Source organism: Lissotriton vulgaris, chromosome 6, assembly GCF_964263255.1.
Source record: "Lissotriton vulgaris chromosome 6, aLisVul1.2, whole genome shotgun sequence".
Classification (NCBI taxonomy): domain Eukaryota; kingdom Metazoa; phylum Chordata; class Amphibia; order Caudata; family Salamandridae; genus Lissotriton; species Lissotriton vulgaris.
The window spans coordinates 1,342,850,751-1,342,877,628 of record NC_141694.1 but is presented as its reverse complement, the minus strand read 5'-3'; the positions used below and the strand labels follow the sequence as shown (position 1 = coordinate 1,342,877,628).

General features: G+C 47.1%; 1 long non-coding RNA gene across 1 annotated transcript in view; it reads left to right on the top strand.

Moving 5' to 3' along the window:
• LOC147708868 (uncharacterized) overlaps window positions 1-26,878 on the top strand; it is a 601,827-nt gene that overhangs the window by 479,759 nt on the left and 95,190 nt on the right. The window lies entirely within an intron of this gene.

Below are 26,878 nucleotides of genomic sequence, written 5' to 3'. Positions count from 1 at the left end.
TCTCCGAGTTTTTTCGTGATAAAGAAAATACATTTCAGTAAGACTCCCACATGTGTGTGTGTGCATTCTCGAGTTCTGATGGGCCTGAAGCCATTTATTTTGTATACTTTGTTATTATTTAAGCATAGAGTACAGTGCCACACAGATTATTCACCAGCCTCACATATTTCTAATGCACACAACACTGTTTCTACTGCAGACTTTGGATTTGTCATTTGTAATTTAAGGGCAACTTGGAAACACAGTCAAGGCACAGAAAACAAAGTTGGTCAGGCACCTGGGGTAAGTTTGTCAGGAGCACATTTCTTTCGCCATTAGTCTTGAAAGCTACTTGTTCCTGGTGGAAGCTGGAGACTGGCTCCTAGCAGGACTCTAAGAATAACACGATAGAGTTAAGTAGCAAGCAGTTACACAAGAACCCCATGGATGACCTAAAATCACAAAACACAAAAAATGTGTACACAAAAGAAGGCGGCTGGGTGAGTAAATAAGTTGAAAGCGAGATATGCTACCGACTATGGACATTTCTAGGTATAGACCAGAAGGCAGCAACTGTTTAAATACTATCAAACCCCTTGTAATCCAGATCCGAAGGATCATCAACCCAATCTTGGAAAACAATTAAAAGCAATAAAAAAGTGGAGAGAGATGGGTAGGGGAATAGTGGGGTTAGCAAGCCATTACCCAAAAACCTAAGGGGGGACCCAAAAACACTCAAAAACTATCCACAATGTACCCACAAAGGAATGAGCCAGGAGACAGAACTATTCGCCAGTGAAAGAATCCACCAACTATGAACATGGCCAGGCATATACTAGAAGGCACCAGTGATTCAGACCCCCTCTAATCCCGGAAGTGAAGGCTCTTCAGCCATAAATCAGTGATTGCCATCTTCGTTTGGGAAATAAACCATTAAGAAAACCGAGGTCATAAAAAGATGATGACTCTTTTGAATCAGGCACTTCTCTAACCATGCATACAACAGAGAGTGCAATGGGTAAAAAGCTCAGTCCTGCTGACAATCACCACCATCCCAGAAAAACGGGCAAGTGAGTACCAATGAAACCTAGTGGTGAAGATGGAGAAGCAGGCAGTTCCTTTCTGCCAATCCCGGAGAACCTGTGGTCTCCCGGAACATCCTTATAAATTCTGACAGCACGCCAAATCTAGAACTCAACCCCCACTCCCCTTCAATGGGTTTGGAAAGGAACTTAGGATGGTAGGACTTCTAAGACTCAGATTCGTAGCAAGGCCTAACCGGAATGTTGCTTATTGCGAATGGGGAATAACCACCACCAGTTGAGAGGGAAATGAGACTCAGGTCTCTGCTCAGACAACAATAGAGTGCTAGCCTTGGGAATACTGTGTATATTGTTGCATATGTCATATTTCACTTTGTGTTCATATATAAATACTACTTTTTCCATAAAAGCAAGTATCTAGCTACACATGTATTTATTGGGTTTTCTGGATGTGAGAGAGAAAATATGTTTATTTCAGGGTGTTACCTTGTAAAACATAATAAAACACAATACATAAAATACATCCAATTCATATAACAGTTTTCTTCTTTTTTTTGAGTTTTATATATCACAAACTCGACACGAAGATATCAGGTATCCGAGCACTTTACATAAGCACCAGTTTCATTACAGATGGACACATTCATTTTTGTAAGGTACGGGAAGATTAAGTGATGTGCCCAGAATCACAGGATGTGAGCGTTATTTCAAAGACTTGAAACTGGTTCCCTAGCTTTGAGGTTGACCGCTGGAGCCGTAAGGCAACATCCTCCCCCCTAACAATTATAAAGAATGTGCAAAATATGAGAAATACCATCTGGTTTACATGGAGTGCAACTTGAAATTGAAAAAGGTATCTCTAGTCACTTCTCATAAATCCAGATGGAGAATAAAAATTTACTCATGGCAGATACAATATCTGTACTTAGATCTGAGCATTCGTAAAGCTAGCTTGCAGGGCCTTAACCCCAGATTGCGACATAGGGGACATACCCATTTCCTTCTTGCTGTTAAGTAAATAGGACAAAAGAACAAGACATGTTACCACATGCCTTGCAATACCCATTGATCGCCATTCCATTCTACCACCTGCAAGTAAAACTATTAAGGAGTAATGTTCCGAAGCTAAACTTAATGCATGACGTTTTATCCCTGTGAGGAACAATTTAGTCTAACTATGTTTAGAAAGATGAAGCTGTTTTGATATCTAAAAATGTTTCCAAGAGGTGATCAATTATTGCATTTATTTGCCACTTTTCCACAACATAGAGCCAGTAGGTCTTTTTTTAAATAATTTTCTTTGCAGCCCGGTTAATAGGAATGGGGAAAGACCTCACATTTTCAGCCCCACAATACAAAACTAAGACTTGATATGGCATAGCCAATGCAGCTTACAATCCCTATCTGAGCAACTTAAGATCTCCTTAAGACAGTTTCGATAAGATTCCTATAAGGTTGCTGGATGTATTTTGAGTCTTTAAATCTGTGTACACCTAGTACCTACCTCCCAACCCAAGGACCTTTGGACTGTCTTGGACTGTTTGACCTGTGCTACCACTGAGAGTCAAGTGCTGAAGTGTATTTTACCCAGTTGCTGAAGCCCACAGTATGTCAGACAGCAGGAGAAAAAGCCTAAAAAAACATGGTTGGTCCCAGTAACCCTTGCTTTCTATTTGGCCCTCTGAAAGAGGTTCTGACAGGGTGCGTCAGATCATAACCATATTAGATATTTAAATAATTGATGCTACAGGGTGCATATGTATTTAGAATCTGATCAAATGCATAGGCAACTTGAATTAGGCATACGTACATTAATATGAGTCCATTATTGAAATCAGTGTCCCCCTGTAGCCTTCTGAGCCCTACGAGTGAAGCCTGCATGCCTGATCGTGCTATGCTAGCCGACCTCCCCCTGAGTAATCACTTTGCACTTCTCACAGAGCAATCTGCTACAAACGATGTATATATTGACTCGGAGCGCACAAGCATAATAGATAATGGGCTAAACATGAATTTCTCCCTGGGCGAAAGGACGGCTGCTAGTGATCTCTCACCCTCTAATTTAGACCTCCAGAGGGAAATAGTAGCCCTAAAAGGTACAATTGAGACTTTAACTGTCTTAATGTCAAAACTATACCATAAATAAGAAGAATGAAGTAGATCCGAGTTCCCCCACCAGTGCTCACCCAAAATAATCATACAAACTCAAGGATGGGCTCTGCCACCTCTCTTTGCATGCAAACCGGCCATAATGCTTTGAACATCAATCCTGTCTCTCAGTTTGGCCCTTTTGGCTGCAATTATAGGCTTCTAGTACATCTGTACATGGCAGGTATCAGGAGGGACAAGGGTGGAAATATAGGGGTGCACAATGGGACACAGCGGGCCATGTCATGCTGACAGAGCAAGTATCGCAGAGATCGAGCACAGTTTGTAGTAGGGTGCCTTCACCTCACCAACCACTTCATCCCATTCATACTGCTCCCTTGCCTACAACTATCTACATGACCAATATTCCTAAGGAAGACATTAATAGCTACAAACATGAGAATGGTGAAGCCTTAAAAAACAAAGTTATACACTGGTTGAGGTACAAGAGGGGATTCGGATCTATCAAAAGGGATGACATTGTGCAGGCAAAAACATGCATCCTAAAACACAGCTCTGTTGATGCAATAGAGCTTACTCTTGTTAGTGAATACTTGGTGCACAACGTAGTTGCCCTGAAAGTTAGAACTTACCCACCACCTGTTAAAAACATCCGGCTGAAGATGAACATCTCTAGCACAACTGAACAAGCTAAAGTTGCTTCATTTTCCCATAGGGACTCCCCACTTTCAACTTTGTCCCAGAACGATTGACTACACCCAGAATCTATCTAGCTACCTGTGTACATCTTCAGTGTAGATTCCGTTTGCACTTCCCCTACATCATACACCTATCAAGAGGGCCCCTCCCAAAGGTTTGAGACTATGATACCTAACTCACAGCCTGTTTCAGCTACAGCTATAATTCCATTGACGAGAGAGCATGTGCAGGCTAAAGACACAGACACATCTTGCTACCTTTCAATTAAGCCGACTGATCCAACTGCCCTACTCCCTTTCCAGACTTCCTTCCTGATGCCAAACAGCAGGAAGTTCAAAATAGTATTGTGGAATGTGGCGGGTGGGCATAAGGAAAAAGCCCGATAGCCCCATTGGCTCGAACTTATCAACCAACATGAGATCTGCCTATTGCAGGAAACATGGCGTTTGACCCCCACATTCATTCCTGGGTTCATAACATTTCATAGACCAGCTATTTCCATCAAAACATGGCCGGCTGTCAGGTGGGTTGCTTATACTAATTAATATCTCAATTAACTGTGACATCAAGGAGCTGGTCACCAATGGCCCAGACATCCATGGGATTAGACTAAATAGTGGCAAGGGCAAGTGCATTGACATGTATAATGTCTACGCCAGAAGTTCTAGAGGTGGTAGTTCCTCAACTCTCCATGCCCTGGATAATCTACTGGAGGCTAGGCATGACAGTCACCCTTTAATAGGTGGCGGAGACTTTTATGTTACATATGAGCCACTTCATTGGGTTGATTCTACGAGGTGAATGAGGAGGACAAATTGCGGCTGGTACCGCCTCAAGAGCTCCCCCCTATAAAAAAAGTGGTTGTGAGCAGCTTTGCAACTGAATGCTATAAACTTGGAATACAGGCTAAGGGCTACCAATGGGAGAACCAGCTTCGACAAAGGAGGGGGGATGACCTTTATTGTGCCAAATGAGTTAAGTGGGATAGATTACTTACTTGTGGATTTTAGCCTATGGCCTCTAGTACAAGACATGGCTATCATACCGTCCTGTGATAGTGACCATAATCACCTTAGCCTGACTGTTGAACATCCATGGGATGAAAAGGTGAGGGTCGCTTCTATCCCATTGAGCACCAAGAAGGTAATCTCTACAAGCGATAAAGGTCGGCTCAAATGGCAGATGAACAAAAGATCAAATTAATTAAAAATGACATAGAAACGCATTTGAGATTCTGTCACTAGCGACCGATGAACTGACTACACTAGCTAGCTGCAGTGCTTTACATACTGAGTTCATTGAACACTTGACCAGATCCTTTTATGTTTACATTTATAAGAACAGATCTAAACATGTGTGATGATTGGGAAAAAATCTGTAGTTTAACAAGGAGTGCAGGGTATTGAGAAGGAGACTGTCTGTAGCCATCAGAAGCAAGGATATTCTCATGACACGTGAAGTTAGGAAGCACTACAAACAGGCACAACTCAAAGCCAAGAGAGAGTGGGATGAAAGGAGATGGGAAGAACTTGCGGAGGCTATCCTGCACCCATGGTCACTTTTGTCCAAGGGCAGTTTTGAAAGATCTCCCCCTTTGGCCAACAACATCCCTGCTACGGAGTGGCATAAACATTCTAGTGCTCTGTACCCTATTACCAGTATCCAAGGCAGAGCTCAGATGTTTCTTGATATAGGTCATCCAGTAGGTAGCCTGTCGTTCACCAGGGAGGAAATCCTGTCTTCCTTGGATGCAATCTCACCTGCAAATGCCCTGTGCCCGGATGGTATCCCTGGTGACCTATTCCGGTCAGATAGGGGAAACTGGGCTACATACTTCATGACACTGGCCATTGACATTGCTGGCAGGGGATGATTCCTGAATTGTGGAAAAGGGCCAAAGTAAGCCTCATTTTCAAGAAAGGTGACAGGTCGAAGCCCTCTAACTACCGTCCATTCAGCTTGATAGATTGTGACCAAAAGGTCTTCTGCTGCTCTCTCCTAGCTATGGTCCAGGATTGGCTGGTCTTAAAAACAGCCTTCACCCTTGTGCCTAGGGATTTACTGTGGCGGGTGCTCAGGGACATGGGAATGCCCCTGGGAATTCTGGAACTCCTAATCGGGTTACATGAAGAGAACTTTGCCCATGTGATATGGGGAAACCAGGGCTAAACTTCTGAGCCCATTAAGATCCAGCGGGGGGTCTACCAGGGCTGTGTCTTAGCCCCAACACTTTTCTCTTTGTATATTAACCAAGTAGCTGACCTGCTGTGCTCCATCTCAGCAGATGCGCCGTCTCTGGCGAACCCCAAAATCTCCACACTATTATTCGCGGATGATACCCTCATAGTTTCTAAAACTCCTATGGGCCTCCAAAGAATACTGAACCAATTCAAGGGTTTTTGTGATGGGGATTGGTAATCAACACCACCAAAACCAAGCTAATGATGCTGAATCCCCACAAGTCCTTTAAGGGAAATTTGCTCCTGGACAATGCTCCGCTTGAGAGGGTTAACCCATTTGACAATCTGGGTATTAAGATGTCAGAGGGAATGGCCTGAAAGATTCACCTTAAAAAGGCATCTCTCAAATGTTCCCAGTTAATTGGGGCTCTGAGGCAGGAGCATTGCCTATCACTTACAAAGCAAGTAGCACCTGCTCCTAAATAGTATAGCTGCAAGGCTGTGAGCAGTGCTCTATATGGGGCAGAGTTGTGGGGTACAGCAAACGTAAGCGATCTTTTAGCAGCGAAGAACAAGTTCCTTAGAAACTTTGTATCCCTTCCCCAGATGACCCCTCTCCTTCCACTTAAACTTGATTTGTGTATTTAGCCTATCCATGATCTTGCACGGCTTCACCCACTGTTGTTTTGGCATGGATCGGTCACCAATCCCGATCTGGCATCGTATGCTGCAGCTTTCAGTGAGAGTTCTGCTCTGGCTGGATCAAACATGTAAATAGTCTTCGGTCAAGCATTGGCTTGCCAAAATATGACACCAGCTGCCCACCAACCTACACTAGAGGCCAAGCCAAGCTATTATATTGGGCTCGGGTTGAGCAGAACACACTCTTGCAAATCCAACAGGGCAGCCTACCAGATGCTTTCATAGACTTGAAAACCAATCGTCTACTAGAAAGCTACTTTGATATCATCAAGGTTCCAGCCGATAGGAAATTATATATCCAATTCAGGCACAGCAGCTTACCAATCTATGCTTTTACAAATCTCCAGCTGATTAATAAATCTCAACCTAAGGGCTGCACTTTCTGTTCTTGCGCACATGAATAAAGAGGCCATGCTCTTTTTGTTTAATAAGCTCCACACCATCCTAAACAAATGTCAATATAATAGACTCTAAACCATAAGAAATTATGTCACACATCTGCTTTTAAAAAGTTCTTTATGTATCTTTGTGGTACCCCAATTATATCAGTAAAGAAAACAAAGATGGGTGTGGGTCCCTGTAGAGATAAGGGAGAATGCACCCACTATTAGAGAGAACAGCAGCAAAGATACCTCCCTAGCTGCGCTTACAATACATGTACAATTCAATCACTCAGTTGTATCAATGGAGAAATCACAGATAGAACTTAAATTCAGTTTCATCTGTAATCATTTTGCTTAGTAATATAAGCATTAATTCCAGGGTTATGCGTATACGTATTATGTACATCAATCTTATTCCAAAACATACTTTTCAATTAGGGAAAGAGGAAAACTGACACCTGTGAAACAAATGTGAAGTTTTGTGAATGAATTGAAAAGATTAAAAATCGAATTAAACATGCATATATGATAGCATCAAAGAGATGCATCTAAAGCTGAAAACCAGTCCATAATCATTCTAATACTCTGGGGACCGAATAACGTTAGACTAAATCAAGATGTTTTTCTCTTTTTTTAATGCATTTCTCTTTAAAAGTATCTGTGACATGCCACTACAAGGAATTTCTCACTTCGAGCTTGCCATTTAAGCACAATCCCACACAAAACAGCACTATTTCTTTGTTCAGCTCCAAGCAAGGAACACCAGGCCCCAACATGAGGAGAACCCTTCATCGATGGGATCGAAACACATTGACAGCTTCATCCAGGTTGTAGGAACATTTGCTAATAACCTTTCAAAGGCACTCCTCAAGCGCAAAGATATATGGTGCCCTCGAGGAGTTTTTATTCTCTCACTTGTGAACCACATACAAATCAGGGAAAATATTAAGCCAATCAAACGCTATCCAGTTCCCACAGTATTAATATAACTTGTGTTAAACTTTAGATACGTCTCTTTGATGCTATCATATGTGTATATAAATCAGATTTTCAATTGTAATTCCACTGGTGACTGGTTTGATCGTTTCATGCTTGAAAAACGTGATCTGGACTATGCTTTCTGACATTATTTTTGTAATTGTGAGGATTGTGGTATAATTTATGGTATGCTTGCTTGACCTTACCGTGTAATACACTTACAAAACCCTCTTTGGTCCAGTCAGGCTCATTTGTAAAACTTGTAGTTCAACGCTGGGTAGGTGTGGTTTCAAGCAGAAAGGCTTAAACAAAGTAACTAGTGTAAAGCAGTTAGAAGCACAAAACAATGAAATAAGAATGTCGCACAGCACAAAAGAAATCCAACACCAACTTATAAAAATAGAATATATTTGAATGACTTTTTAGACACCAAGATGAACAAAATCCACCTCTATGGTTCTGTAGGTATAGATGTTTAGAGAAAAACAAAACACCTCAGCTCTTTAGTGCAAAATGCAAACAAGCACTGGTGACAGTAAAGTATGTAAACTTTTGAAGAGTTTGAAAGAGTTGTAATTGGCTAGTCCAGACTGGACTGGGCAACGAATATTGACAGGGAGAAGGTGATCCAACCACACTCTCGTAACTTTCCCAGGTCCGGCAGACACAGATGCAACTTTTGAGTCTAGAGTGGTGGCCTTCCTAGCTGCACATTGGAGGTCAGTGGCGATTCTTTGTGAGTGGCTACTGATTGGCTCAGACAGGCGACTTCAGCTTTTGTGGCCCTGGTGCTGGAACAGGGGGTCAGCCAACTGAGCCTTGGAATCATATCTTTGGTCTGGGGCTGAGGAGCAACATTTCCTTAAGGCAGGCATCAAAGGCACAGTGCTCTGGTTGCTAGCCAATAGAGCAGCAGTTGCAGTCCTGTGGTTGGAGTAATGAAATTAAATAAAAATGGGTATTTTTAAAGCACGCGGCTACTCACATAGAGTGTCCCGGCGCTATAGAGTAGCCTCTCTTGCCTGGACCCGGGCAGTCCTTCTTCATTCCTCTTTTCATTCCAGATATGATCCGAGGTTCAGGTTGCCAGGGGTGCTGTATTTATGCCCGGAAACTAGTCCCCTGTGGAGATAATGTGGTCACTAGCCAATGGGCTACCAGGATCCCTTCCATCCTATGATGACTTCTGGCTAGTTGTAGCATCTATCAAACCCTGAATCCACTATTCAGCACACTCTTCAGACATCTGAACTCTTCCTTGGATGTTAGGAGCTTGGTAGCTCACCCTATAGGTGTGGCTACTTGTGGACCACACAGCCACATCAAATTTGCTTTGGCAAGTGGTTTCCCCTCTCTGTTCCCACTGCCAGCCCATTTACCTGAACAAAGGCCCTAAATGAGTGTGATTGTCATTCGCCCCCCAAGGCAACTTCTTCCTTTGAAGCTCCCTTTTCGGTCAACACCTTGTTTAGCCACCTGCAAGGCTGCGATAATACCTACCTCTGTGGCGGCCTCTATTGTTCCTGAGTCTGGGAGTCATTCACACTACTCTCCAGGAGGGCAGAACACCGTCTGGTGGCCAGCAATTGTGAAAGACCACAGTATAAATTGGACAACAGAGTGACAACTTTCTAAAAGTGGCCTTTCCTAAAGTGACATTAAATTCGACTTGTGTATCAAGTCAAATGTAATGCCATGATCAATTTGAGACCAATTTTAGTAGTGCCATTCAGAAGTTAGAAGGACTGAGATGTCAGCCTGTAACCCTGTATTAGTCAATGGGGCTACTAACCTTCCCTGAATAAAAACAACAGTTGGAAGACTGTTAGGACATATTAAAACATATTACCCATGTAATGAACTACAGCTCCCTGCCTTAGAGCTTGATAGGCTTTCCTTCAGTTTTAAAACTGCTCTTCCAGGGTTCAAGGCAGCAGTGGCAGCCAGGGAGTCATTTTGTACTTTGTCCAACACAGGGTGGCACAATGAGTGCTGTAGCCCTGGGTGGGGACTCTAGCTCACATGACCTGGATACCTTTTGTACCATATACTAGGGGCTTATAAGTAAGTCAACTTCTTCCAATTGGGGTAGCCATTTTGCATACAGTGGTAAGATGTTAAAACACTAGCACTGCGGTCTGGTGAGCAGGCCTCAGTGCACTCTCAGAGTCTAAAGCCAGCAGCCATTAGTCAAAATGGGGGCAGAAATGGGGGAAACATGCAAAAAGCATGTTTCTTCACACTAACATTACCTTCAGGCCTCCTTGTCATTTTTCATGTCTTGCTTGCTTCTAATACCTTGAATTGAATGTGAAACCATATTCCAGTATGGTTTACAATCCATTATCCTACAACTTTCAAAGAATCCCTCCATTCCCATTTCTGATAATTCATTTTGCCAACAATATATACTGCTTCATCATCTCCTTTAAGTGACCAAAAGTGTACGATGACATTGTGTCTCTGTTTTCTTGACGAATAGATTGAATAGCATATTTTGGTATGACATGAGGTGATGTTGCCTAATGGCCAGCGCTGTGGAGTTTGGAACATGCGAGCCTGGTTCAAAACATGGTGTCAGCTCAAGATCCCATGATTATGGGCAAATTACATGATTACGAGTTTGGTGGTCCATAGAACTGCCAATCTCATGCTGGTCTTTAGTAGTGCCATTCAGAAGTTAGAAGGACTGAGATGTCAGCCTGTAACCCTGTATTAGTCAATGGGGCTACTAACCTTCCCTGAATAAAAACAACAGTTGGAAGACTGTTAGGACATATTAAAACATATTACCCATGTAATGAACTACAGCTCCCTGCCTTAGAGCTTGATAGGCTTTCCTTCAGTTTTAAAACTGCTCTTCCAGGGTTCAAGGCAGCAGTGGCAGCCAGGGAGTCATTTTGTACTTTGTCCAACACAGGGTGGCACAATGAGTGCTGTAGCCCTGGGTGGGGACTCTAGCTCACATGACCTGGATACCTTTTGTACCATATACTAGGGGCTTATAAGTAAGTCAACTTCTTCCAATTGGGGTAGCCATTTTGCATACAGTGGTAAGATGTTAAAACACTAGCACTGCGGTCTGGTGAGCAGGCCTCAGTGCACTCTCAGAGTCTAAAGCCAGCAGCCATTAGTCAAAATGGGGGCAGAAATGGGGGAAACATGCAAAAAGCATGTTTCTTCACACTAACATTACCTTCAGGCCTCCTTGTCATTTTTCATGTCTTGCTTGCTTCTAATACCTTGAATTGAATGTGAAACCATATTCCAGTATGGTTTACAATCCATTATCCTACAACTTTCAAAGAATCCCTCCATTCCCATTTCTGATAATTCATTTTGCCAACAATATATACTGCTTCATCATCTCCTTTAAGTGACCAAAACTGTACGATGACATTGTGTCTCTGTTTTCTTGACGAATAGATTGAATAGCATATTTTGGTATGACATGAGGTGATGTTGCCTAATGGCCAGCGCTGTGGAGTTTGGAACATGCGAGCCTGGTTCAAAACATGGTGTCAGCTCAAGATCCCATGATTATGGGCAAATTACATGATTACGAGTTTGGTGGTCCATAGAACTGCCAATCTCATGCTGGTCTTTAGTAGTGCCATTCAGAAGTTAGAAGGACTGAGATGTCAGCCTGTAACCCTGTATTAGTCAATGGGGCTACTAACCTTCCCTGAATAAAAACAACAGTTGGAAGACTGTTAGGACATATTAAAACATATTACCCATGTAATGAACTACAGCTCCCTGCCTTAGAGCTTGATAGGCTTTCCTTCAGTTTTAAAACTGCTCTTCCAGGGTTCAAGGCAGCAGTGGCAGCCAGGGAGTCATTTTGTACTTTGTCCAACACAGGGTGGCACAATGAGTGCTGTAGCCCTGGGTGGGGACTCTAGCTCACATGACCTGGATACCTTTTGTACCATATACTAGGGGCTTATAAGTAAGTCAACTTCTTCCAATTGGGGTAGCCATTTTGCATACAGTGGTAAGATGTTAAAACACTAGCACTGCGGTCTGGTGAGCAGGCCTCAGTGCACTCTCAGAGTCTAAAGCCAGCAGCCATTAGTCAAAATGGGGGCAGAAATGGGGGAAACATGCAAAAAGCATGTTTCTTCACACTAACATTACCTTCAGGCCTCCTTGTCATTTTTCATGTCTTGCTTGCTTCTAATACCTTGAATTGAATGTGAAACCATATTCCAGTATGGTTTACAATCCATTATCCTACAACTTTCAAAGAATCCCTCCATTCCCATTTCTGATAATTCATTTTGCCAACAATATATACTGCTTCATCATCTCCTTTAAGTGACCAAAACTGTACGATGACATTGTGTCTCTGTTTTCTTGACGAATAGATTGAATAGCATATTTTGGTATGACATGAGGTGATGTTGCCTAATGGCCAGCGCTGTGGAGTTTGGAACATGCGAGCCTGGTTCAAAACATGGTGTCAGCTCAAGATCCTGTGATTATGGGCAAATTACATGATTGCGAGTTTGGTGGTCCATAGAACTGCCAATCTCATGCTGGTCTGACCTCCGAATTACAACTTCGGTGGCTGAACCTCCATGGGACCGCCTCAACCGTCAGGGTTCCACAATCCCTGGCGGCGGTGCAGTAGTGTGAGACCGCAATATGCTTGGTGGGGCCGCAGAATATTACAAGTTTCCTCACTGCCAGCGGTCTCATGGTGGTGTTCACACCATGAAACTGCTGGTGGTGAGGAAACTAAGGGTGCCATACAGGGTCACCTGGTGCCTCAGGCCATGGGGATGCATGCAGGGGGGCATATGTTGTGACCCCCTGTGTGCATGCACCCCCTTTCTGGCACGACATGGAATGCAGAGTCCATGCTGTGCAGTGAAAGGATTTGGAATTCCCATTGCAGTTCTTTTCAAAGGAGGCACCATGGGAATGCCATAGGACCATCTACCAGAGGAGAAAACTTATAATCTGGCAGGCAGGCGGCGGTAAAATGGGCTGTGTCACGGAAGGGGGTTGGTATGCCGCCCTGCGACCACATCACCAAATTCAGACTCAGGCCCTTAATCTCCCATTGCCTTATATAAATGACTCTGACCTTGTGTAATGTAATTTGTTGCTCATGCAAAGCACTTTAATGACCTTGGCCCTTATTTGTGCTACATAAAACTGCAAAAAAATAAAATAAAAATAGGTATTAAAGGAAAGTTGCCTCTTCCTATTTAATCCATTTCTCCTGAAAGATGATTATGTTTTTTGCCGGTTCTCTACAAAATCACAAACCGAAATACAGATGTTGAGCGAATCCCCCAAAATATGGCTTCTGAGCAGTTGCCAAGATTTCTTCGCAAGTCCTATCAGGACTTTTAATAGGTGTATGCTGGATCATGACTCAACCTAATTAAAGTATTTTGTCTAATCCTGGAGAAGGTCCTTGCAGGATTGCATTCCAGCATTTTCCTCCTCAAAAAGTAGAACCCTACCCTGGTCACTACTAATGTTATGTAGTCAACAAACCTACAAAAAAACTGTACATTTGCCACTAAATTGGATAGACCATGTGGGGATTTTGTTTAATTAATGCAATTATGGTCAACTCATTATTGAAACGTAATTGTGTTACTGAGCCTCCACTAGCTATCCTATAAAGAAGATTGAGGCCACCACCATCCCCATGTGAATTATGTCGCCTTCATATAAAAAAATAGATCATCCTTTAACCCTTTGGATGCGGCTGGAATTCCCTCGCCGTGCGGGCAAAATCCATGCGTGCGCAAATCGTACAGCCCCTGGCCGTCCGATGCACATGTGCGCTGTGACGTCGGATGGCCAGGGGCCGTCCGACGCATGCAAGAGGTTGAAAGAAATGATAGTCGTGTGCCACATCTCCTGCAAACAAACAATATCAAACTTGACAATAACATGATCTGGTCCCTGCTCCTTCATATACTTCTTCTCACACCAGCCACATTTTAAGACATCATGGTAAGAGGAGAAAGAGGGGAGCTCCTTCCCTGCACCCACACCTCTTTTCCAAAGTGCACCAGTATCTCTGATTCTTTAAATCATTTTCACTCTGTCTGTATATTAAGTTAAACTGTTCAAGGCTCCAAACCGAAAGTCCGAAGACTTAGGTGGCTCTTGTTAGCTTTCTTATTGTTGCACAGACAATCAGAATACAATGTAATATTTCTCCACTAAGCTCATGGCTCTATTAAAGGATTGTCTAGATTGTTGCACGACTTTAAGCGTGTCTTTATAGTCTGTAAATGTTACCCTTGAACTCGGAGACCCTGTGGGGCTTCTATAAAGTCCACTGTTTCTATCCCTCTCAAGTTTATGCGTGTTAGAGAGCAGCAGCAGGAGCTTAGTCAAGGTGTTATTAAATAATTGTAATCCACTGTGGCCTCCCACCCTTAACCTTTGTAAACATGCGCCATGTTCACGCACAGACGCAGAGGTGATCGAGCTGGCACAGGAGATAAGCGGGGAAGTCTTTCCTCCGTGGCCTCTGTGAGTTGCACTTCTGGAGGAAATGCAGCTTGCCTTGCAGGCTCAGCAGGCTCGAGGGCTCCAGACAATTTATCTTCAAGGCGTTTCTGCCATAAGCACAGTGCCGGTAGCGTATGCTTCACTGTCAATATAAACAGCAGTGTCACCTCGACCCACCATCCGTATTTCATGCCTATATTTCAACAGCAGTCCCACAGGAAAACATGGCTGTGTAGCCAGCAGCATAGCCCTTAGTTCAGTATGTAAACCCTCCCTCTACCAGATCTTCCTTGGAAGCAGCACTGCCTAGTTGGTTTTTTAAAATTAAAAACTAGCTCAGACCATGTCTATGTATATGTGCAATAATTAAAGGATATGTCATTTTAATAATCAGTTAAAAGTAAAGTTACACGATTTTGTTAATGTTTCTTCTTTCTCCCTTTCCTCTCTCCTGCTCTTCTTTCTTTCCTTCTTCCCATTTTTCTACAATCCAAAAATAAATACACATTTTAAACTGCTATGTTGTAAGGTACTACAGTTTATATGTTTTCTTCCTGTTCCATAGTGGTAACGCTTTATTTCATGTTTAGCATTCTATTACATACTATATAGTACATTGTTTCTATTGTTATGGTGACTAAATATATAGTCGTATTTACTATGCACCTTTGTTATTATAAATTCAAAAAAGCCTTTCTAAACAGAAAAACCCGTTTTCCCACACTGCAGCTGGCTGGTTAATGCTATTATTATCACCTTGCGGGCATGAGTCGCACTAGAACATTAATTCCAAAATCTTTAACTATTGGCCCCAGTGGAATCACACCATCCTGTAATCCTGCTAAACCTTCCTAAATTTCTGTTACACAATTTGCCAATTGAGATTTTCAAAATGCTATATATTTTAAAGCATTAGGAGCCACATGCAGCAAGCTTTTTGATGGTCACAAATGGTCCGATTCACAAAATCGGCTCGTTTGCGACCGGAAAAAGGCCTTTTCTGATGCATCACCGGGTTTAAATTAGAATTTTTTTTTCAATTACCTAAATTACAAATGCATTTAGGTAATTGCAATTTGTGATTCCCTAATTGCGATGCATCATGTCTTTGCTAAATGCAAACTGTGCATTTAGGAAACGCTAATTACCGTAAACTTGAAGTTAATGGTAATTTGCGCATGCTTTGAAAAATACACAAAAGTTGTGTTCAGCACACACATGTGTGCTGCACATGTGAATACTTACCTTTTTTGGGGGGATGCATCAGGGGGGCCTTAGGCCCCCTGGCACCCTTTGAATTGCATTTGCAATTTGCAAATACCAGTTTGGTAATTGCTATTTGCGAATGCATTCCCATTCATTCATATGAGCCCATAGGCCCATGGGAATGAATGGAGTGACATTAACTAATAGCAATTCACAATTTGCGAATCGCTATTAGGTAATGTTTGGGAATCACAATTTATTTTGCGATTCCTACGTGCATAAAGAATTGCCATTCCTAAATAGCGATTCCTTAAATCGCTATTTAGGAATCGCAATTCCTTCTGTTGATGCATGTGGCAGAAGATGTTTTCATTTATTTATTTATTTATTTTATTTATGAAATTTTTTATTGCGCATGCAAATACTCGAAGGTGTCTCGGCGCATGTGTGGGCAAGCGGGACCGAAACAACAGAATTCACTGGTTAAACAACCATGTCTTTAAGAGCCTACAAAAGCTCATCAAGTTGGGGGCGTTTTTGATAGTAAGTGGCAGAAGATTCCAGAGCTTTGGCGTAGCAACCAGAAAACGTCTGTCTCCCCAAGTTGCTATTCTTGTGCGAGGTACTGGTAGGAGGCAGGTGTTGGCAGATCTCAGCAGCCTTTTAGGGGTGTACAACTGAAATGCCTCGGTCAGAAACTTGGGTCCGACGCCGTGCACTTCCTTATAGGCAATGCAGAGGGCCTTGAATTTAACTCGGCTCTCTACTCTGAGCCAATGAAGCTGGCGAATGGCGAGAGTAGTAGGCTGGCGGCGGGGAATGTCTAAAAGAATTCTAGCAGCCGCGTTCTGTATAGACTGTATGTTAGAACTGGGGGTCTCTAGTTGGCAGAGGTAAGTACCCAAGACCAAGTAGGGACCCTTGCTTCTAGTCAGGGTGAAGGAATACACACAGTAGATAACCTCCGCTCTCCCTCTAGGTAGCTTGGCGCGAGCAGGCAGGCTTATCCCCAAGGCAATGTGTATAATAATTGCACTCAACACAACAATAATCCCCAATCCACCACAAACTGAGACCACACAGGTAAGTATATTTTTATAAAAATATATAACTTTATCTAGTTTCAGCAAGGTAAATCAAGCAGTTGCACGATAATCACTTCATTATTAAAACGATGCGCTTAATCTTAATGGTGGTACGTAGTTTCAGGAAGTTGTCATGTAAAAACAAATGTCTCAAGTCTCTTCAAATCGGTATTAAACCTAATGCCACTGATTTATAATGGCTACGCTCTAAAAACGAGCAGTCCAAACAATGCCAGCGTTTAAAAGATATGCCAGTGTTATTGGGTTGACAATGCTCTTCAAATGAGCAAAGAAACAATGCCAGCGTAAAAAAAACTATGCCCCAATGGTCCCCTGGCTTCAGGGACCACAAGCGCTTCAAGCGCGTCTCACCCGGTATCCTGAGGGAGGGGGGACTTCTTTCCCCGTGCTCGCGGTGACGCGGGTCCCCCAGGGGCACCTCGCGGGGGAAGGCTCAGTATTGCTCCCGCCCGGCCGGTCTCAGGACGCTCTCCGCCCGCTCTGGATCCTTCAGAGAGCAGCGGGGAGCAGAGACGGCAGGCCAGGGGCTGGAGCACTTGCGGAGATCCCTCGGCGAGGTCAGGTCACTTCTTCCCGGGCCCGGCGGTGATCGCGCTGATTCCTCGGCTTCTTCGGCTGCCTCAGCGAAGGCAGCCAATCCCCTCGCGGCTCCTCAGGCGAGCCTCCACAGCACCCGGGAGTCAGCCAATGGCAGCGCGGCTCCCGGGCAAGTACACAATGACGATCCGCGACTTCGGCCAATCACGGCCCACCTCTTCCGATGACGCTACGCCGCACGGGCCAATCCCGTCGCGGCGTTAGTGAGGGGGCTCGGCTCCCTCCACCAATGGGAGCACGGCGGCTTCATTCTTCGTCGGCTCAGCGCCGATCAGGATGGCGCTTTCCTCAGAGGTTTTCTGGCCCCGGGCAGCGGCGGTGATCAGGCCAGCAATTGTTTTGCAGCGCTCCTTGCGCTACAGAGGCTCACAGGTCTCCGGTCTGCCCCACACACGTGTCGATGAACACGTCGATCTGGGCCACGCAGCAGGCTGGGTCAGCACGGTGCTCTCAAGCAGTAGAGAGCAGCCAATGCGCTAAGCAGGCAAACCACACAGTGTCACGATCTCTTCGCCACACAGCAGCCTCAGGGGGGACACAGCAGATTCTTGGAGCCTTGGACAACCTTTATGTTCCTGGGTTGCAGACAGGGAGCCAGCCCTTCTCAGGCCCTTGGAGATTCAAGTTGTAGACACAGCATACAGCAAAGTCTTTTTAGTTCAAGCAGGCAGGGTCACAGCACACAGCAAAGTCCCTTTCTCCTCCTCAGCTTCCAGGGATACAGCAGAACAGGTCAGCCCTTAGAGCACACAGCAAGGCAATCTTCCTTTAGTTCTCTCGCCGTCCTCCTTCCAGCAGAGGGTCCTTCTTGATTGTAGAATTTCAGAATCTAATCTTCTGTAGTAAGGGGTCCTTCCCTTATACCCCTGAACGCCTTTGAAGTCCTTTGTGCAAGGGGATCCTTTGCTCTGGAATGTTTCTGGTGTTCTTCTTCCTGACAGCCTCAGGGCCAGAGGTGACAGTGGGCCGGCAGGGGAGTTAGCCAGCACGGTGGTCAAGCAGGCACAGCCCAGCACTATCAGGCGCTTCTCTCTCCCCTTCCCCGGGCAACAGATGTCGCCTTTCACCCCTGGGCTGACTCCAACCCCCTCCGGGGCCCTGCAGCTCCTGTCACACAGGCATTCCACACACACAGGCCCAAGCACACAGAAAGGTTTATACAAAAGAACAGCCACTTTCTAAAAGTGCTATTCTCAACCCCAGGATCCAAAAACAACCTTCACTAAAAGATGTGTCATTTAATTCTGAGTTCAGGGATATCTTTCATTGATGTTCCATCTTGTTCCTATAGGGAGATAGGCTGGGGTCCAATGGGACCAGCCTCCCCATGTTACCCTAGGGAGCCTTACAGCCCTACAGCAGTGAGCACACCAAGTGGCTGCTGCTCTCCACCAGAGCATGTTACCTGCACTAGTACATGTTCTATCCTATCCATACACTGCACCCTGCCCAGGGGGGTACCTGGAGCCTTCCATAGGGATGGCTGATGTGCACAGACAGGGGAGGGTTAAGCCCAGCCAGTGGGGACACTGGCCAGGCGGACATGGCAGTCCACTGACTGCACACAGGCCCTGCGCTGGCAGGCCTGAGACACCATTTTAGAGCTACTCATGTGGGTGGCGCAATCTGCGCTGCAGGCCCACTTGTAGCATCTGTCATCACCAGCCCTGGCACACACAGTGCACTTTACTAGGGACTTCATGGTGATACAGATATGCCAATCAGGTATACCCAATTAATATGACAATTTACAGAGGGAGCACTTACCCTCTGACACTGTTCAGCAGTGGCAGAGGGTCCAAAGCATCTAAATCAGCAAAAACGAAATCCAGCACAGCATCAAAAATACATGAGTCAGAGGCAAAAAGATGGGGAAAAACCACGCCAAGGATGTCAGGTCTAACACGTGTCCCCTCCAGCTGAAAGTGGGGAGAACTACCCAACCTCTTGGGAGTCCTCATCACTAAGGCGGAAGAATCTGGACAGACCGTCAGCATTGGCGTGTTCTGTACCAGGGCGGTGCTCCACCGTGAAGTCCATCCCCTGTAGGGAAATGGACCACCTCAACAGTTTTGGATTCTCGCCCCTCATATGCATTAACCATCTGAGGGGCCTGTGGTCGGTCTGAACACGGAAGTGAGTCCCAAACAGGTAGGGCCTCAGCTTCTTCAGAGCCCAGACCACAGCGAAAGCTTCCCTTTCGATTGCACTCCATCTCTGTTCCCTGGGGAGTAGCCTCCTACTAATGAAAGCCACTGGTTGGTCGCCGCCCTCCTCATTGATCTGTGAGAGTACTGCTCCCACGCCTTGCTCTGAAGCGTCAGTTTGCACAATGAACTCACTGGAAAAGTCAGGTGCCTTAAGCACCGGTGCTGTGCACATGGCAGTTTTGAGGGTGTCAAAAGCAATTTGACAGGCCTCAGTCCAATTCACTTTCCTGGGCTGATTTCTAGATGTCAGCTCTGTCAAAGGGGCTACAATGGTGCCATAACCTTTGACAAACCGTCTGTAATACCCGGTGAGACCTAAAAAGGCTCTCACCTCAGTCTGGGTCTTGGGGGGTTCCCAAGCCAGAATGGTCTCAATCTTCGCCTGTAGGGGCGCCACCTGGCCGCTCCCCACCTGGTGTCCCAAGTACACCACAGATCCCTGCCCTATCTGGCACTTACTGGCCTTGATAGTGAGGCCTGCCTTCTGCAGAGCCTTCAACACTGCGCAGAGGTGTTGCAAGTGTTCCTCCCAAGTGGAGCTGAACACAGCAATGTCATCCAGGTATGCTGCGCTGAATTCCTCCAGCCCTGCTAATACCTGGTTGACCAGTCTCTGGAATGTGGCCGGGGCATTTTTCATCCCAAAGGGCATGACACGAAACTGGAAGTGCCCCTTGGGTGTTGAAAATGCTGATCTTTCCTTGGCCCCCTCAGTTAAGGCAATCTGCCAGTAACCTGACGTCAAATCAAAAGTGCTCAGGTACCGGGCAGCTCCCAACCGATCCACCAGCTCATCAGCTCTGGGGATGGGGTGCGCGTCAGTCTTGGTGACCGCATTGAGCCCGCGGTAGTCCACACAGAACCGGAGTTCTGGGGGGCCACCAGGTGTAGCAGCTTTCTTAGGCACTAAGACCACTGGGCTAGCCCAGGGGCTGCTGGAGGGCTCAATTACCCCTAGCGCTAACATCTTTGAAACCTCTTCTTTGATGCTGGCCCTGACCTTGTCAGCCACTCTGTAAAACTTCTGTTTCACAGGCAGGTTGTCACCGGTGTCCACATCGTGGACGCACCACTTGGTGACACCTGGGGTCAGGGAGAACAGGGGGGCGAACTCACCCAAGACTTGGCGACAGTCCTTCTGCTGCTCTGGGGTCAGGGTGGGGGAGAGAACCACACCATCCACTGACCCATCCTGCTCCTTGACTGCCAGGAGGTCAGGGAGAGGATCACTATCCTCCTCCCCTCCAGCATCTGTAGCCATGAGCATAGTCACTTCAGTCCTCTCAAAGTGAGGTTTGAGGCGGTTCACATGTAGCACTCTCAGGGGTTGCCTGGGAGTCTTCAGGTTAACCAAATAGGTAACCTCGCTCTTGCGCTCCACCACCTCGTATGGCCCAGACCACTTGTCACGGAGCGCACAGGGCTCCACTGGCGCCATCACCCACACTTTCTGTCCAGGTTGGAACTCCACTAGAGAGGTGTTCTGGTCATACCACCTCTTCATTTCCTCCTGGCTAGCCTCCAGGTTCTCTTGAGCGAGCTTCCTGAAGCGCTTGGTCTGGTTGCGAATGGCCAGCACATAACTGAACACATCCTGAGGGGTTTTCCCACGGGATTTCTCCCACCCCTCCTTCACCAGAGTAAGAGGCCCTCTGACAGGGTGGCCATACAGCAACTCAAAGGGACTGAACCCTAAGGATTTCTGAGGCACCTCCCTGTAGGCAAACAACAGACATGGCAACAAGACATCCCATTTCCGCCTCATGGGCTCTTCCAGGCCCATGATCATGCCCTTCAAGGTGCGGTTGAATCTCTCAACCAAACCATTTCCTTGAGGGTGGTAAGGAGTGGTGAATTTGTATGTCACCCCACACTCCGCCCACAGGGACTTCATATACCTAGAAATGAAGTTTGTCCCCCTGTCTGAGACCACCTCCCTGGGAAATCCCACCCGGGAAAAGATCCCCATCAGGGCACGGCCCACCACCGGGGCTGTGACCGTCCTGAGCGGGATGGCTTCCGGGTACCGAGTGGCATGGTCCACCAAGACCAGGATAAACCTGTTGCCTAGGGCTGTCTTGGGATCCAGGGGCCCCACGATGTCAATGCCCACCCGCTCAAAAGGGGTGCTCACCACGGGAAAGGGTTGGAGGGGTGCCACGCACTTCCCTCCACTCTTGCCACTGGCCTGACAAGTCTGACAAGACTTACAAAAGGCAGCAACGTGCTTCTTCATCTGGGGCCAGTAGAAATGGGTGACAAGCCTGTGATAGGTCTTGTCCTGCCCCAGATGTCCTGCGAGAGGCACGTCATGAGCCAGACCCAGTAGGAAGTTCCTGAAGCGCTCGGGCACTACCAGCACTCGGGCTGCACCGGGCTCAGCGAACTTAGGCTCACTATAAAGTAAGTCATCCTCCCAGTAGATCAAATGCTCCTTGGACCCCAGGCCTGCGGCCTGTTCGGCAGCCTGCTGCCGCATGCCAACGAGAGAAGGGCACTCCTTCTGAGCCTGGCAGAATTCCTCCCTGGAGGGAAAACCTTCTTGCTGCCACTGGGACAGCTCAGGCAATTCCCCTAGTTCGGCCACCTGCTCCCCTGTAGGTTCCAGGGCATCCCCCTCTGGGTCTGCCTCCTCCTGGACCGTGGGAACAGTGGGGGCCGGTTTCCCGCGCCCTCTACCCCTTCTTCTCTTGGCAGGTTCCTGGGCCTTTGTTCCAGGCTCCAGCTCTGCTAGACCGCCCTCTCTGGCTGTCATGGCCCGGGTGGACACACAGATCCACGCCGGCAAACCCAACATCTCCAAGTGAGTCCTGTGCTCTACATCTTTCCATGGAGAGCTCTCCAGGTCATTACCTAATAGACAATCTACAGGCAAGGCATCACTTACAACAACTTCCAATGTACCGGAGACTCCTCCCCACTCAAATGGAACACGTGCCAACTTGCAGTAGCGCACTGAACTGTCAGCTGCCACCACAGGACGGAGTACATTGGGAATGATCTGCTCTTCAGACACCCATTGACACCTGACAGATGTCACACTGGCCCCTGTGTCTCTCAGAGCTTCTATCTCCTTTCCATTGATGGTCACCTTCTGCCCATATTTCTTAGTGTTTAAGGGCAGCAAGGCTTCCTGGGCCATCTCTTGGTCTCCTAAAGAGACAAGGGTCATCACTGCTAACCCCTCCTCCCCACTAGAAATCAAATCCCCTCCCAAAGCTACACTGGCCAACGCCGGTGCTGGAGCACCAGAGGGTGCTGGAGGTTTCTTTGGACATTTGGGGGCAATGTGCCCCACCTCCCCACATGTAAAGCAGGTAGGTGGGGGCCTGTTGTCCTGCTTGCCCTTACGGGGCCAGGACTTCTTAGACTTGGGGGGTTGAGACACCTTCTCCTGGGAACCAGTTTGGGGCCCTTTAGAAGACTCCTTTTGATTACCCGTGTCCCCCCCACTCTTCTGCTGGGGACCCTGTCCATCCTTGGCTGGGGTACTTACCACCCCCTTGTGGACCCTGGTGCTAGTCCACCGGTCCGCCTCTTTAGCAAGCTCACTGGGATCAGTTAACTTGCTATCCAAAAGATGCTGGCGCAGCTCTGGGACACATAAACTACTTAAGTGCTCCCTACTAATCAAGTGACACAACCCCACATAATCAGTAACCTTGCTGCCCTTCATCCAACCTTCCAGTGCACGCGTGTACATACTCACACACTCCACCCAAGTACTTGAATCAAGCTTCTTGAAGTTCCTAAACTTCAGGCGGTACTGTTCAGCAGTGAGCCCATACCTGAGGCACAAAGCCTCCTTCATGGTGGAGTAGGATAAAGCATCCTCTGCGTCTAAGGGTGCCAAAACATCCCTCCCAGAGGCCTCAAAATGCTTCCACAATCCCGCTCCCCAATTCCTCTCAGGCACTTCATTCATCTTTAAGGCAAGTTCATACGCTCTGAACCACGCATAAATATCCTCACCCCTCTGATAATTCTGTACCAGATCCTTTGGTATGTATACCTTACCCGCCTGTACTGGTTGTGCGCTGCCACCATTAGAACTGGACACCCTCTCTTTATATTTGATGGCCAATTCCTTCATGCCCCTCTCATGAGCCAAGTCGAGCTTCTTCTCCTCCAAAGCGAGAGCATCCCTTCTCTCCTGCGCCGCTCTCTCCTGCGCCTCTCTCTCAATTTCCAGGCGCAGTTTCTTCTCATCGGCGTCCGCTCTGAGTTTCAAAATCTCAATCTCATGGGCCCTAGCTCTTTGATTCTCCTCCACTTCCTCTGGAGAAATATTCCTACTGGAGTGGTTGCTGCCAGCCTTAGATGCTGACCGCACTGGCAAATCACTGAGCAAAAAAACATTCTCCGGTGTGCCGTCCACTTCAGCAGCTTCTTCTGAGACATGTTTGGCCTCCCACCAGGCCCTCAGAGCTTTCTGTAGCTCTACCTTGTTTGCGCTGCCCTTCACTGGGCATCCAAGCTTTTTGCAGAATTGCTTCAGGAGCTCCTTTCTGTAGTTGTACAACTCCTGAATTTCGAATTCCACTTCCAATTCTACTCTCACGCTTGCCGCTTTCAAAGACATGATGCTTCCTGCCCTTTTCAACAAAAAGGTTTCACCAAAAAGAAAAAATCTTGCGCAACCTGTGCTGCTAAACTAGACTAGTGATGTACAAGAAATCACTGCAGGTCAAGTGCAATTATTAGTTCAAAATCCGCACCGCTGTCCAACAATGTTAGAACTGGGGGTCTCTAGTTGGCAGAGGTAAGTACCCAAGACCAAGTAGGGACCCTTGCTTCTAGTCAGGGTGAAGGAATACACACAGTAGATAACCTCCGCTCTCCCTCTAGGTAGCTTGGCGCGAGCAGGCAGGCTTATCCCCAAGGCAATGTGTATAATAATTGCACTCAACACAACAATAATCCCCAATCCACCACAAACTGAGACCACACAGGTAAGTATATTTTTATAAAAATATATAACTTTATCTAGTTTCAGCAAGGTAAATCAAGCAGTTGCACGATAATCACTTCATTATTAAAACGATGCGCTTAATCTTAATGGTGGTACGTAGTTTCAGGAAGTTGTCATGTAAAAACAAATGTCTCAAGTCTCTTCAAATCGGTATTAAACCTAATGCCACTGATTTATAATGGCTACGCTCTAAAAACGAGCAGTCCAAACAATGCCAGCGTTTAAAAGATATGCCAGTGTTATTGGGTTGACAATGCTCTTCAAATGAGCTAAGAAACAATGCCAGCGTAAAAAAAACTATGCCCCAATGGTCCCCTGGCTTCAGGGACCACAAGCGCTTCAAGCGCGTCTCACCCGGTATCCTGAGGGAGGGGGGACTTCTTTCCCCGTGCTCGCGGTGACGCGGGTCCCCCAGGGGCACCTCGCGGGGGAAGGCTCAGTATTGCTCCCGCCCGGCCGGTCTCAGGACGCTCTCCGCCCGCTCTGGATCCTTCAGAGAGCAGCGGGGAGCAGAGACGGCAGGCCAGGGGCTCGAGCACTTGCGGAGATCCCTCGGCGAGGTCAGGTCACTTCTTCCCGGGCCCGGCGGTGATCGCGCTGATTCCTCGGCTTCTTCGGCTGCCTCAGCGAAGGCAGCCAATCCCCTCGCGGCTCCTCAGGCGAGCCTCCACAGCACCCGGGAGTCAGCCAATGGCAGCGCGGCTCCCGGGCAAGTACACAATGACGATCCGCGACTTCGGCCAATCACGGCCCACCTCTTCCGATGACGCTACGCCGCACGGGCCAATCCCGTCGCGGCGTTAGTGAGGGGGCTCGGCTCCCTCCACCAATGGGAGCGCGGCGGCTTCGTTCTTCGTCGGCTCAGCGCCAATCAGGATGGCGCTTTCCTCAGAGGTTTTCTGGCCCCGGGCAGCGGCGGTGATCAGGCCAGCAATTGTTTTGCAGCGCTCCTTGCGCTACAGAGGCTCACAGGTCTCCGGTCTGCCCCACACACGTGTCGATGAACACGTCGATCTGGGCCACGCAGCAGGCTGGGTCAGCGCGGTGCTCTCAAGCAGTAGAGAGCAGCCAATGCGCTAAGCAGGCAAACCACACAGTGTCACGATCTCTTCGCCACACAGCAGCCTCAGGGGGGACACAGCAGATTCTTGGAGCCTTGGACAACCTTTATGTTCCTGGGTTGCAGACAGGGAGCCAGCTCTTCTCAGGCCCTTGGAGATTCAAGTTGTAGACACAGCATACAGCAAAGTCTTTTTAGTTCAAGCAGGCAGGGTCACAGCACACAGCAAAGTCCCTTTCTCCTCCTTAGCTTCCAGGGATACAGCAGAACAGGTCAGCCCTTAGAGCACACAGCAAGGCAATCTTCCTTTAGTTCTCTCGCCGTCCTCCTTCCAGCAGAGGGTCCTTCTTGATTGTAGAATTTCAGAATCTAATCTTCTGTAGTAAGGGGTCCTTCCCTTATACCCCTGAACGCCTTTGAAGTCCTTTGTGCAAGGGGATCCTTGGCTCTGGAATGTTTCTGGTGTTCTTCTTCCTGACAGCCTCAGGGCCAGAGGTGACAGTGGGCCGGCAGGGGAGTTAGCCAGCACGGTGGTCAGGCAGGCACAGCCCAGCACTATCAGGCGCTTCTCTCTCCCCTTCCCCGGGCAACAGATGTCGCCTTTCACCCCTGGGCTGACTCCAACCCCCTCCGGGGCCCTGCAGCTCCTGTCACGCAGGCATTCCACACACACAGGCCCAAGCACACAGAAAGGTTTATACAAAAGAACATCCACTTTCTAAAAGTGCTATTCTCAACCCCAGGATCCAAAAACAACCTTCACTAAAAGATGTGTCATTTAATTCTGAGTTCAGGGATATCTTTCATTGATGTTCCATCTTGTTCCTATAGGGAGATAGGCTGGGGTCCAATGGGACCAGCCTCCCCATGTTACCCTAGGGAGCCTTACAGCCCTACAGCAGTGAGCACACCAAGTAGCTGCTGCTCTCCACCAGAGCATGTTACCTGCACTAGTACATGTTCTATCCTATCCATACACTGCACCCTGCCCAGGGGGGTACCTGGAGCCTTCCATAGGGATGGCTGATGTGCACAGACAGGGGAGGGTTAAGCCCAGCCAGTGGGGACACTGGCCAGGCGGACATGGCAGTCCACTGACTGCACACAGGCCCTGCGTTGGCAGGCCTGAGACACCATTTTAGAGCTACTCATGTGGGTGGCGCAA